Here is a 12906-nt window from a genome sequence, read left to right on the forward strand (position 1 = left end):
AATCCAGGATCCCTAGCCTATCTCATCCCTGTCTGTCACTGCTATGGCATTGCAATATTCCTGTAGAAATTCCTACTCCCCCCCTCGGACTTTTTATGTAATCATAAAAGAAATAAGTCACGAGTTCTTGGGTAAGCTGAGAGTACCATTCATTTTTTAAAGTATATAAAAATGTGACGACGTCATTCCTTGGACTTTCCCCCTTCCTTTGCCTCTGTTTATCCTTTAAGTACTTGACGTTCCAAAGCAACTTGGTTTGGACGGTTATGCTGGTTTTCAAGGCAAGTGAAACTCAAAGAAAGCTGTGCTTGTTGTTTTATTATAATAACACACTGGGAGAGTAGAAAAGTGAAGACATACTGGGTATTCCTGTTAATTCTTTGGGCAGTTTTAAATTTGAGTGATATTTGAAACTGTGTCTCACAATGTTGCTTAACCGTCCCCAAATTTCGGAGCTCACAAGATCCTCCTGCCTTGACTTCCGAGATGTCTGTACTGCACTCCGATGACACTCTACCTGCCTCATTCTACCGATGCTATGCCTCCAAGGAAATTAATGGGGAATAGGTCTTAACCCAATATAAAACGGTTTTATTTTATGATGCCTATGTTCACATATTTAGTTTTAATATGAGCCTACAAGCCGGACGTAAAGATTGTTCTCAGCAGTTGAGACCGGAAAGTTCGTGTTTCTTACAACAGGAGGTCCAGCTCTGGTGCATGGTAAGTAAGAATGTGGGTGTTCATGTGAGGCAAGCATTGAGGCTAGGTCTTGTTCCTGCTGCTCATCACATTGTTCAGCACCATTTGTTGAACTCCCCCCCCTCTTCCTCTTTGAATTGCCTTGGCATTTTACTGCGAGATAAAACGGGAGACCTATCTATATGGTTCTAGTCCTGGGCTTGCTGTTCTGTTTATCAGTAAACCTATTTTATGAAGCTTAATTACTATCACACTGCCTTAACAAATATTTGCATTAATAATTAAAAGGGATCAGTAGGTACCTTGAAGATACGTTGATTTCACCAACATTGGAAATATGTATGATACTTGAATTTCCATTCAACGTGTACGATTGAGTTTCTGCAATAGACTTTCTCAAACTTGTACTGGGCTTCATTCACTATGCACATAAAAGGAATGGCCTTAGCAATAAAGAGCCATGGGGTTGACTTAGGGACATAACCTCACAACCCTGAATGTAGTTTTTGGCCTATTTTTTCCGTTATTGTATTAGGACGTTTCCCTGATGATGGCTGAGCACGACACTGATCCATGACTTCAGCAGAATGTCACTAGGAGTCCTTTTATTACTGTTCCTTTCGCAGAACAGTAGTAAATGGTTGCTTCCTAGTCCCGTGGCCTATCTAATCTCTGATCCTTGGCTACCTAGACAGTCTCTTGCATAGGTTCTATCTCAGGAGGATACCTTAAGTCCAGTCAGGTAGTGGTTGGTTACTCCCACAATTATCTGCCACTGTTCCACCCGTGAATCTTTCAGATAGGTCATCACTGTAGACTGAACGGCTTGTAGATGGGCTTTCTCCTCTGGTACCACGCAGAATGCCTTACAGTACCAGTAGGATGAGTACTTGTCAGTAGGGGTGAAGGCTCTAGATAGGTGGCCAGCTTAACTTAGTTTCGCTTTTAATTTGATTAGATTAACATGGGCAGTGTTCCGGTTGTAGGTAAGCCATCATTTTCCACACTTTTTCTTCTAGTCTAGTCTAGTTTTTTAAAGATGCTTGAAGTAAAATCTTTAAAAAACAAGCCAACAGGGGTTGGGGATTTAGCTCAGTGGTAGAGCGCTTGTCTAGGAAGCGCAAGGCCCTGGGTTCGGTCCCCAGCTCTGAAAGAAAAAAAAAAAAAAAAAAAAACCAAAAAAAAAAAAAAAAAAAACAAGCCAACAAAACCAAAAACAGCAACCAACCAACCAACCAAACAAACAAACAAACAAAACAGGGCTGGAGAGATAGCTTATATCAGCAATTAAGAGCACTGACTGCTCTTCCAGAGGTCCTGAGTTCAATTCCCAGCAGCCACATAGTGGCTCACAACCATCTATAGTGAGATCTGATGCCCACTTCTGGGTATATTGGAAGAGAGCGGCAATGGACTCATACATGAAATAAATAAATAAATCTTAAAAATATATAATTTATCATATGCTTTAAGCTACTCTGAGAAATCTGTCTTAAATTTGTATATTTAGAAAATTTAACACTTAAAAGTAATTAACTATGTTCTGTAGGTATATGTTAATTTACAGAAGTAAAATTTCCTTATAATTATACTTAGTTTAGATTCCGTTTAGTTGTTTTGTGTACATTCTTCTTATTTGCTGAGAATTTCTCTGAATTTTGAGAGAATTTCTACATGATATCTAAATATTTAGAATACTTAGTTTGAAATCTTTATCAGAAAACTAGACTATGAGATTTATTTCTATATTGGCATTCGATGATTGTTTTTTCTCAGTTGAGTCCTGCTGGATTTCTGCATAATAATGTTAATTGTTTTTCAGACCTTTTCACTATTTTCTTGAGCTTTAATTTTTCTTCTAAGTATTCTATTTCAACAGCAGCCATGGCACCAACTATAACCTGTGGTTTCCAATCTTCTGCAAAGTGTTAACTCATTCTCATGAGCTTCTAATATGCTAATCTTCCCCACTCTTGGAGGTCCTGCCATGGGAGCCATTTGTAGCCAGAAAGTTTTAGATCTTTTTGTCTTTCTGCCATCAATTGGAAGCCTGGACATGAGTCTTTATTCCTCGGCTGCTGTGTACAGATGAAGCACTTCCGTTTCTGGTTCTACAAGGGCAGAGCAGCTCAGTGGCTTTGCTTCTGCTGCAGAGAAAAACATGGAGTAAAGCCAGAATGAATGACGGATAGGCTGGGCAGAAGCTGGTCGAGAGGTAGACCACAGCCTCAAGGCGAAGTTTCCAGAGCTCCATAAAGTCTGCTGGGCTGGGAAGATAGGATGTTTTTCTTTTGGTTTGCTATTTTTTTCCCTTTCCTCCCATATCTGTTGGCAGTTCAGTGCTCTGGGTCTCTTCAGCACCCCTGATATCTGAGAGGTAAAAAGAAAACCCAGGAAAATCACCACATGGTGATGTATAAGAGTTTTCAATCTCAGGATTGTTGCCCTTCCTTGCAGGGTCTCAGAGTTCTCTGGTTATCTGTTCAATAAGTTCTGGCATGGAATTATGCCGGAAGAGGAGCCACATGAAAAAAGCGAATTGATTCCATCTTGTCTCTGGATGCTCAGCTATCGATCTGTATAGCTGTGGTTTTGATAAAGTTTTCAACACAGAGTTCTTGCTATATAGCCCGAAGGGGAGTTGAGCCCACGGTACCTCTGCCGATGGCATTTTAGGCATTACCAGGCCTGACTGTAATATTTTTACTTTATGAAAAATTAGCAGTGGTTGTAAAAAATGCAAATCATTGGAAAAGAAGAGTGGTTAAAAATGAATTAAGAAGTGATTACATGGGAGGGAGGAAGGGAGGAAATAAGCAAAAGTAAAGAAAGAGGGAAAAGATGGGAAGGAAAATGAAGGGTGTGTTACTATCTACAGAGTGCATTTGCACTATGCACTAGAAACACAATTTGTCTTAGTCACAATATGGAAAATTTTTATCAATCAATATCAATCCTGTCACCACATTTCCTTATTTTTCAAGAAAAAGCTTTGCTCATAATTTACGATCCTCACCACTTATGTGCACTCTGGATCTTAAATACTATGATGATGCTCTTCATAAATGTGATAGCCACAGCTCTAGAGATAGTCAAGCTCTACAAGCTTAAGCACCACTTCACAGCAGGAGGAGGCAAAAGCCAGACAGGGAGGTGGTGCGAAACAGCAGGGTTCCCTGGTTCTTGAAAGCCAGGCTGTGTGAGTTGCAGGGAAAGGGGTTTTCCAAACCTGAAGGACAGAAGTTTGCCTGTGAGCAGATAGTCACCCACAGGCATCCGTTTTCAAAATAGACTTTGAGAGAAGTCTACTCCATGGCTATTTCCTTTGAGCATCAAAGACAAGTATGTCATGGTTAATGACCGTCCAACTGTTCCTGCAGCCTGTGCCCTTGTTTGGGACACATGCTCCAAGTCTAACGCAGGCCTCCTGGCATCTGCATGGCCACCCTCTTCCTTGATGACTTGCAGAGCACAGAGCCATTAGCACTCAAGTTTTTGAATGTGTGAAGCCATGGAGGGAATGCTAAGATTTCATATCTGAGCTCTACTTCCAAACCCACTAAGGACCACACAGAAAGAGCATCAAACAACAACAACAACAACAGCAGCAGCAGCAGCAGCAGCAGCAGCAGCAAAATGCTGATACAACTGAGAACAGATTGTCAACAAAAGAAAATACAGAAGTGGAGATCTAAAATGGTATTCAAGCTAGTATCATAAACAAATTCTATTAACATAGATACTATAGCATTACACTTAGCAAGTATGTAGTATCATGCATGAACACACATGACAACATGGTTGTTCTTAAATACAAATAGGCTGTGCATGATTAATTCGAGCTTTGGAAAACCCCTTTCCCACGCGTAAGTTGAGCTTTCAAAAATTAAAATCTTATTATGTATTTTGATTTGCAGATTTTTATTATTATTATTATTATTATTATTATTATTATTATTATTATTATTATAGGCACTGCTGATGTCATAAGAGAACATTGTTGGGTCCTATGGCATCCTGTGTTGCTTGTCTTTTTTTTCTGGAGTACAAACAAAATATTTATCTTATGGATGGTTAAACAGCTTGAAACTTGCCATTTATTATTTTTTTTATTAGTTGGCTATTTTATTTATTTACATTTCAAATGTTGTCCCCCTTTCCAGTCTCACCCTCTGCAAACCCCTAGCCCATCCATTTCTGCCTGCCTCTAAGAAGGTGCTCCCTCCCCACCCACCCATTTTCACCTCATTCCTCTAGCATCCCCTACACTGAGGCATCAGCCTCCACAGGACCAAGAGCCTTCCCTCCCATTGAAGCCAGACAATGCCATCCTCTGCTACATACGTAGCTGAAACCATGGGTCCCTCCATTACTCTTTGATTGGTGGTTTAGGCCTTGGGATCTCTGGGGAAGGAGGGTCTGGTTGGTTGATATTGTTGTTCTTCCTATGGGGTTACAATCCCCTTCAGCTCCTTCAGTCCTTCCCCCAACTCTTCCATTGGGGTCCCCAGGTTCAGTCTGATGGTTGCCTGTGAGTATCTGCATCTGTCTTAGTCAGATGCTGGCAGAGCCTCTCCGAGGACAGTCATACTAAGCTCCTATCTGGGAGACTTCTTGTTATCAGCAATACTGTCTGGGTTTGCTGTCTGCAAATGGGATGGATCCCAAGGTGAGTGGTTTTCGGATAGCCTTTTTTTTCAGTCTCTGCTTCATTTTTTTGTCTCTGCGTTTCCTTTACACAGAAACAATTCTGGTTTGGTTTAAAATTTTTTGAGATGGGTGGGTGGCCCCATCCATCAGTTGGGGGTCATGCCTATCTACTGAAAGTGGTCTCTTTAGGTTCTGTCCAGGACCCAATGGGGATGACATTAGCTACTTGTCTTTCAATGCTTATTTTGAACAAATGCATGTATGCTGTTCTTACATGGCACAGACTATTTTTTCCCTTTCACCATTTCTTAATTACCTATAGTTCTTTGTCTATTGGTGGTGTCCTTGTTCAGACATTGTTCAGGCAGCCATTTTGTTGTGCGTTATAGGTGTAACTTCCCTCACATTTCTAGGAGATACAATCTCACTGCAGACACGCTCTTCTACTAGCTCTTAGAGTCTTTCTGTCTCTTGTTTTAAGACATTTCCTGAGTCTTAATGGTAGTAGTTGTGCTGGGGATAAAAATCACTTATTTGCTGCATTTTGACTGGTTGTGATTTTCTGTAATGGTCTCTATCTATTGCAAAGAGAAGTTTATTTTATCTCCCTCTTTGACATCAATGTTGCAAGCCTTTTTTTTCTGTTGATTTTGGTAGCCCTCGCCTTTAGCCAAGTGGTTTTGCATTAGCCTGGGTATACTGCCTCATTAAATTTTGGAACAGTATCATATGGTTATGATTCATAGCCTGCATGGAATAACACTCTCTTCTACAGCAGGTTTCTTTTATTAATTGTAGTAAAAGCAGCAAATGAAACCTTACTCTTGGCAAAGGTCTGAGATAAGTGTCTGCTAACTCCATGTGCATGGTTGCATGACAAATGTCTTCAATTTTCTTATCTTTTGTAACTGAAGAGCTGTGCCTACTAAGTAGCAGCAGCTTTTCCCCATTCCTTCAGCCCCTAGCAACAACCATTCTACATCCTATTTCTAAATGTGTAATACTTTTAGTGTGCCCACATACATAGAATCATATAACATTTTTCATAGGATACAGTAGAGTTCCCTCCTTAGCTTGAAAGTCACATGCCTACCTGGGTAGTACTTGATTACTCTACTTAGAATCACTCGAGTATTCTGTTCTGCTTGTTCTTGCTTAATGAAATGGTATTTCTTGTTTTTGTCAGAGATGTAATTTGGTTATTTAATTTATGTTATTTTACCAGGAAAATGCATTATTGAAGGACCCTAAATCTAAACACTAGTACACTGACAAAAATTAGTGCCAGAGACCTGTGATCGGAGAGGCTTCCAGGACCCAATGTGGGTGACCTTAGCCTAAATGCCCAACAATTGGGGAGATGGAACTTGAAGAGACCACTTCCAGTAGACAGACATGACTCCCAATGGAGGGATGGGGACATCGATCCACCTTCAAAATTTTTGACCCAGAACTGTTCCTGTCTAAAAGGAATACAGGGACGAAAATGGAGCAGAGACTGAAGCAAAGGTCAACCAGTGACCAGCCCAAATTGGGGTCCATCCCATGGATGGGCACCAAACCCTGACCCTGTTACTGATCCCATGTTGTGCTTACAGGCAAGAGTCTAGCATGGCTGTCCTCTGAGAGGATCTACCAGCATCTGATTGAGACAGATACAGACAGATACTAACAGCCAAGTGTTTGACAGAGGTCAGGGACCCCTATAGAATGGTTAAAGGAACTGAAGGGTATGGTAACCCCAAAGGAAGACCAACAGCATCTAACTTGGAACTCTGTGAACTCCCAGAGACTAAGCCAGCAACCAAAGAGCATACATGGGCTGTTTCAAGGCCCCACACTGTCCTGCCCTGGCATATATGTAGCTGAGGACTGCCTTGTCTGGTCTCAATAGGAGAGGATGTGCCTAATCCTTTAGAGACTTGATGCCCAGACTCAGAGGTGAAGGGGAGTAGGGGGTGAAGAACTCTTCGATAGGGGCCTGGGAGGAGGGTAATATTTTCGATATAAATAAATAAAATAATTATTTAATACTTTTTAAAAAGATTGAAGGCCAAATGTTTCTATATATCAGAAAACAAATGCACAAACTCAAACAATGTCTCAATGAGAAGGAAGAAAGGCCAGGATGTGGTGTGTTTCTGCCAGTAGGCTGTGTAAATTAGAAAAAAAATAATAAAATAATAATAATAAAATAAAAAATAATAAAGAAGTGTTGACCCATATTTAAAACCTCAATGTAGCAACATATAATGAAACGATACTTGCTGAGTTGTGCTATGCTTTTGTGAAGGAGCTACATAAAATGAATGTCACAGCCATCAAACGAAAAGCAAGGGGGATGGGAAATGCATGTATTTCTTCGAAAAAGTATATAAATACAAACTAGAACTTAATGGGTCATTTCATTGCACGAATGAAAGTTAAGCTTTCCTTTGCTCGTATTGGCCAATCATGTTCTTACCCATCACACTGATAGGTTTCTACATTTGTAGACACATATCAAGAACAAGAGCAAAAGGGAGGACTCAAGCCCTAGGGATGAGGAAGAGGAGGGGTGGCTGGGATGCCTTTGATTACAACACTTCTTTGCTACATTAACCTTGGCCTTGACAATGTAAGGAGGTAATGCTAAGTTTGAGGGAGAGAATACCATGAATTATCAAGAGACCAGCACCTAGCATCCACTCCACCCAGCTGCCTGGTTTCAGATGCATTACTTACACAGGCTGAGAGGGTTTAAGAGTAAGATCAAGGAAACAGGCATCCTAAACAACTGATAGCATCTGAACTTTGTTGTTGTTTATGCAATGCTAACATTTTCACTTCAAGACATCAGAGAAAAACCTAGCAAGAAACATTCTGGGACATGCCTACAGAGGTTGAAGCAGGGAGTTTGAATACCTAAGCTTGCCTCCAGCCAGGGGCAGCCAAGTACACTCCCCAGTCCCTCTAATAATCAATGTCTCATGAAATATTTTTTCTACTCATGCTTAAATATTTATTTCCATTATCTCAAAGCTCGGCAAAGCTAACAATGGGCACATCAATTATGATCGATCAAACTTTTAAAAAATTCACCCATTTGAAGGGAAAAGGATAAGGAATAATATGTGTCAGGGATGGCAAACACTAAGTACAGACATTTTCAGGATAATTAAGTAAGTAAATAAATAAGTAAATAGATAGATTGATTGATTGATAAATACTTGCCACAAAAGCTATCTCTCTTCTTCTTGCTTCTCCTTCACTCCCTCCCTTCTTCTTCTCCAACTTTCTCTCACCTCTCTGAATTTATTTCCTATCCCACTGTCTCCTAAATTTCCCCAAAGGAAAATTGAAATCTGAGTCAAACAGGATCTTACACTCTATTTTTACTTATAGACTTTTGTGAGTTCTTGCCTAACATTGAGTTTACATCAATAGTTACCTCCCCCAAGACCTGATTAATGAGATCATATGTATACATTTGTTATTATTTTACCGCACTAGGCTGTCAGGAATCATCTCCAGAGGACCTAGAGTCAACACAACCTCCTTGCAAAAAGCAACAATATTATATCTAGGAACAGAAAATTTCCTTCTGTATTTGTGCAAGTTTTCTCTAATTAATAACTGAACATACCCCTTGGGTCAGGTAAAGAAAATATTGCCTTTGAGGAGATTGAAGATACACTTCAAAAATAATGTACTGCACGTTACATTGATGTCAGTCTACATGGATCTGGATGGTCTACATGGTTGTGGTCAGTCTACATCAATGTAATCCCTTTATAGTGATGTGATCCTACTGTCTTGATGTGATCACTCTACCACTCTCCACTGATGTAATAAATCTACACTGACATGGTCACTTCACATTGATGTGCTGTAGGAACGAAATGTTCTAGGCTCTAAGTGATGTTGTAGTTCTCCGATGTCAGTCACCATCTTGTCTCTGAATAGGGATTCACAGCTCTTTGTTAAACTGAAGACAGCAAATCCTAGATACCCTTTGGGATATCTAGTGGGTTTGAGAGATAGGAGTTGCAAACTAATGGGGACTCAACATGTCAATTGAAGAAATTCCATTTGGTCCTTCATCTATGTGCCATGCTAAATTTGAACACTGGAAATATGGGGTGAACCTTTCAGGACATAATTCTGACAAAGGACATCATTACTATTTTGCCGAAAGACACCATTTTCCAGACCTTTGCTATGCACAATGAAACTTTAATTCTAATCCATAAAGTCTGTTACACATTAAGAATATTGCTATTTGTAGAAACATTTACTTTAGTTTTGAGTGTTAAAAAATGTATCTAGCTGGCTATACACATGAATTCATATATCGTGTATCATTCTTTCTGGTAATAAATGCCAGAGTAGCCTTTTACAAATTTGATTAATTCTAGGTTCAGGTGAATAAATTCCTAGTTATTTGATAACTACAAATCCTATTTAAATGAATGTGAAATTGCCCTGACAACATAAAAAGCACCATCTATTTTAATAATATACAACAACAATAACAACAACAATAACAAAAGAGACACTTCACTTCATCCTGTTATTCTATTGTATTTATAAAATTATAAAGCCATTTTGCCACCTTATTTTCTGTAAGAATTTATTATTTGAAAATTAATATATTATCCATGAAACAAATATTTAAGGGGTTCCAACTACCTGGCAGTGAGGTAGATATTTCTATGCTGTATGCACTACCCTCACCTATGTGTGGTTTAGGATATTTGTCTTAGTCAAGGTTTCTATTCCTGCACAACATCATGGCCAAGAAGCAAGTTGGGGAAGAAAGGGTTTATTCAGCTTACACTTCCACACTTCTGTTCATCACCAAGGGAAGTCAGGACAGGAACTCACAGAGGGCAGGAACCTGGAGTCAGGAGCTGATGCAGAGGCCATGGAGGGATGTTACTTACTGGCTTGCTTCCCCTGGCTTGCTCTGCCTGCTTTCTTATAGAACCCAGGGCTACCAGCCCAGGGATGGCACCACCCACATTGGGCTGGGCCCTCTCCCCTTGATCACTAATTGAGAAAATGCCTTACAGCTGGGTCTCATGGAGGCATTTCCACAAGGGAAGCTCCTTTCTCTGTGATGACTCCAGCTTGTGTCAAGTTGACACACAAAACCAGCCAGTACAATATAGTAATAGATTTCAGGTAAGTAGAAAGGTAAATTCACACAGACGTGCAGGTTATAAAGACACCAACACAATTCTCCTCAAAGTCAGTGTCAAGGAAACCTCCTTTATATCAGGCAGTCAGGGAAGGCTTCTTTGTGGTAGAATTTAAGTGTAAAGTCTAGAAGGATAAGAAAATGCCAGAAAGGTATTCTGCATGTGCAGAGAGGGTAGTATGAGCATCGCTAAGTGAAGAGCTGGATCTTATGGAGCTAATAGGCCACAGGCAAGGTGGGACTCATCGAGAAAGAAAGGATGATTTTCCTTAAATAATTTAAAATTAGCCTCCAGGTTACTCTGTGGAGAGAGATAGTACTGGTAACTATCTCCCATAATGCCATTTGGCAAGGGTGAAAGATAATTAAAAGATGGAAGATTTTCAAGTCTGACTGACCATCCTTCCTGTCCTAGACACGCTCAAACCACTAAGGTCAAAGGTTACCAGTTTACCTGGTAATGTATTCATACTGCCACACGATTTAATACAAGGGTGCTTTTCCCGAATAGTAGGAAGACGTGAACTGCAGAATTATAGACAAATGCTAAACCTAACTCCTGAAGAGGAAGTAAAGATTCCCCAGAGACACAAAATGCATCTAAATGAACAGAAAAATGAAGCATTGGGACTAAGAAACAGGAATTTGGGGGCTGAGGGACAAGCCAAGAGCCCCCCAACACAGATTTTTGTGCTTGTGTGAAGATAGTTTGTAAAGCCCCTCGCGATGTTTTTCTGAATTCACTGTAGTCAGTGCTGGGTGAAGCTTTTATTGTAGAGTGAGTCAACTTGATTTTGTATTTACCAGACTAGAAACATTCTGTGGCTGTGACAAGCGGCTTTTTGTCCCAATTTTCACCATGACATTAATCATTGTAGTTTTTGCACACCAGAGGTCCAAATCATACAACTGATTTTGATGGTATTGAAAATGCTGCTGTGATCATAATCTTATCAACTGACCTTGAGTTGCAACTGGAGATAAAGTCTCCTGCGAGTGGGTAATCATGTTAATAAATGGATCTCCCCTTCCTTAGGGTACTACAAGCTACAACTCTCTTTTTTACATTAATTTATTTATTTATTCACTTTACATCCTGATCCAAGACCCCCTCCTTTCAGCTCTCCAACATGGCCCTGTTCCCCTCTTTTCGTCTCCTCTGATGAGGGGGAACCCCCGCCTGGGTATCAACCCACCATGGAACATCAAGTCACTATGGGACTAAGCATATTCTCTTCTGTTGAGACCAGACATGGGAGTCCAGTTAGGGGAACAGTATCCTTAGGCAGGCAACAGAAACAGCTCCCCCAGTATAGTTGTTTGGGGGTTCTCATGAGGACCAAGCCACACATCTGCTATATAAGTGACAGGGGTTGGGTCCAGCCCATGTATGCTCTTTGGTTGGTGGTTCAATCTCTGGGAACTCCCAAGGGTCCAGGTTAGTTGACTCTGTGTGTCTCCCTGTGGAGTTCATATCCCCTCCAGGTTCCTCAATCCTTTCCCCAACTCTTCCACTAGACTTCCAGGACTAATGTTTGACTGTGGGTTTCTGCATCTGTTTTGGTCAGCTGCTGGGATGAGCATCTCAGAGGACAGTTGTCCTAGGCTCCTGTCTTCAAGCATAACAGAGTATCAATAATAGGGATTGGTTCTGGCCCATTGGATGGGTCTTAAGTTGGGTGAATCATTGGTTGGCCATTTGCCCTGTCTCTTTGTCCTCACACTTCTTGTAGAAGGCCAAATTTTGGGTCAAAGTTTTTGTGGGGCTACAACTCTCTTCAAAAACCAAATGCTTGTAGAAATGTTGACTGTTTAAATGAGCTCTCTCTCTCTCTCTCTCTCTCTCTCTCTCTCTCTCTCTCTCTCTCTGTTCCTTTCATCTTTCTATTTCTCTCCTTTTACAAAATATTTTCATCTTTCCTCAAGAGGGAAACTGTTATGTAAGTGAGTCAGACAGCTTTGCAACCTCAAAGCACTTCTACATGTTTTTAAGTAGTTTTATGAAAAATCTAACAGTTTTCATTACTGTGGAGTACACTTCTTAAGAAACAATAACAAAATAATAAGACTCAGGCAGGCGTTCCAAAAGTCAGTTTCCTGAGTGGCCACATTCTCACAAGCATTTCATGTCTTTATCTTTTCAGTCTTTCTACACGTATATGTCCAACTCTTATGTAAAGTTCTGTGGTAAACATGCCAAGGAAGTGAAAACTAAGGGAGAGTTGCGAAGACCTCACTCTCTCACGTTTTTACACATAAACGAATGTGCAATGTTGCTCATAGCAGTGGATCACCATAGTAACTAAGATGTAACAGGGAATACAAGAGGCCAGCAATAAGATGGTTTGTTGATTCTTTTATACTTTTCTAGA

The sequence above is a fragment of the Rattus norvegicus genome, chromosome 20 (assembly GCF_021556685.1).
Source record: "Rattus norvegicus strain SHRSP/BbbUtx chromosome 20, alternate assembly SHRSP_T2T, whole genome shotgun sequence".
NCBI lineage: Eukaryota > Metazoa > Chordata > Mammalia > Rodentia > Muridae > Rattus > Rattus norvegicus.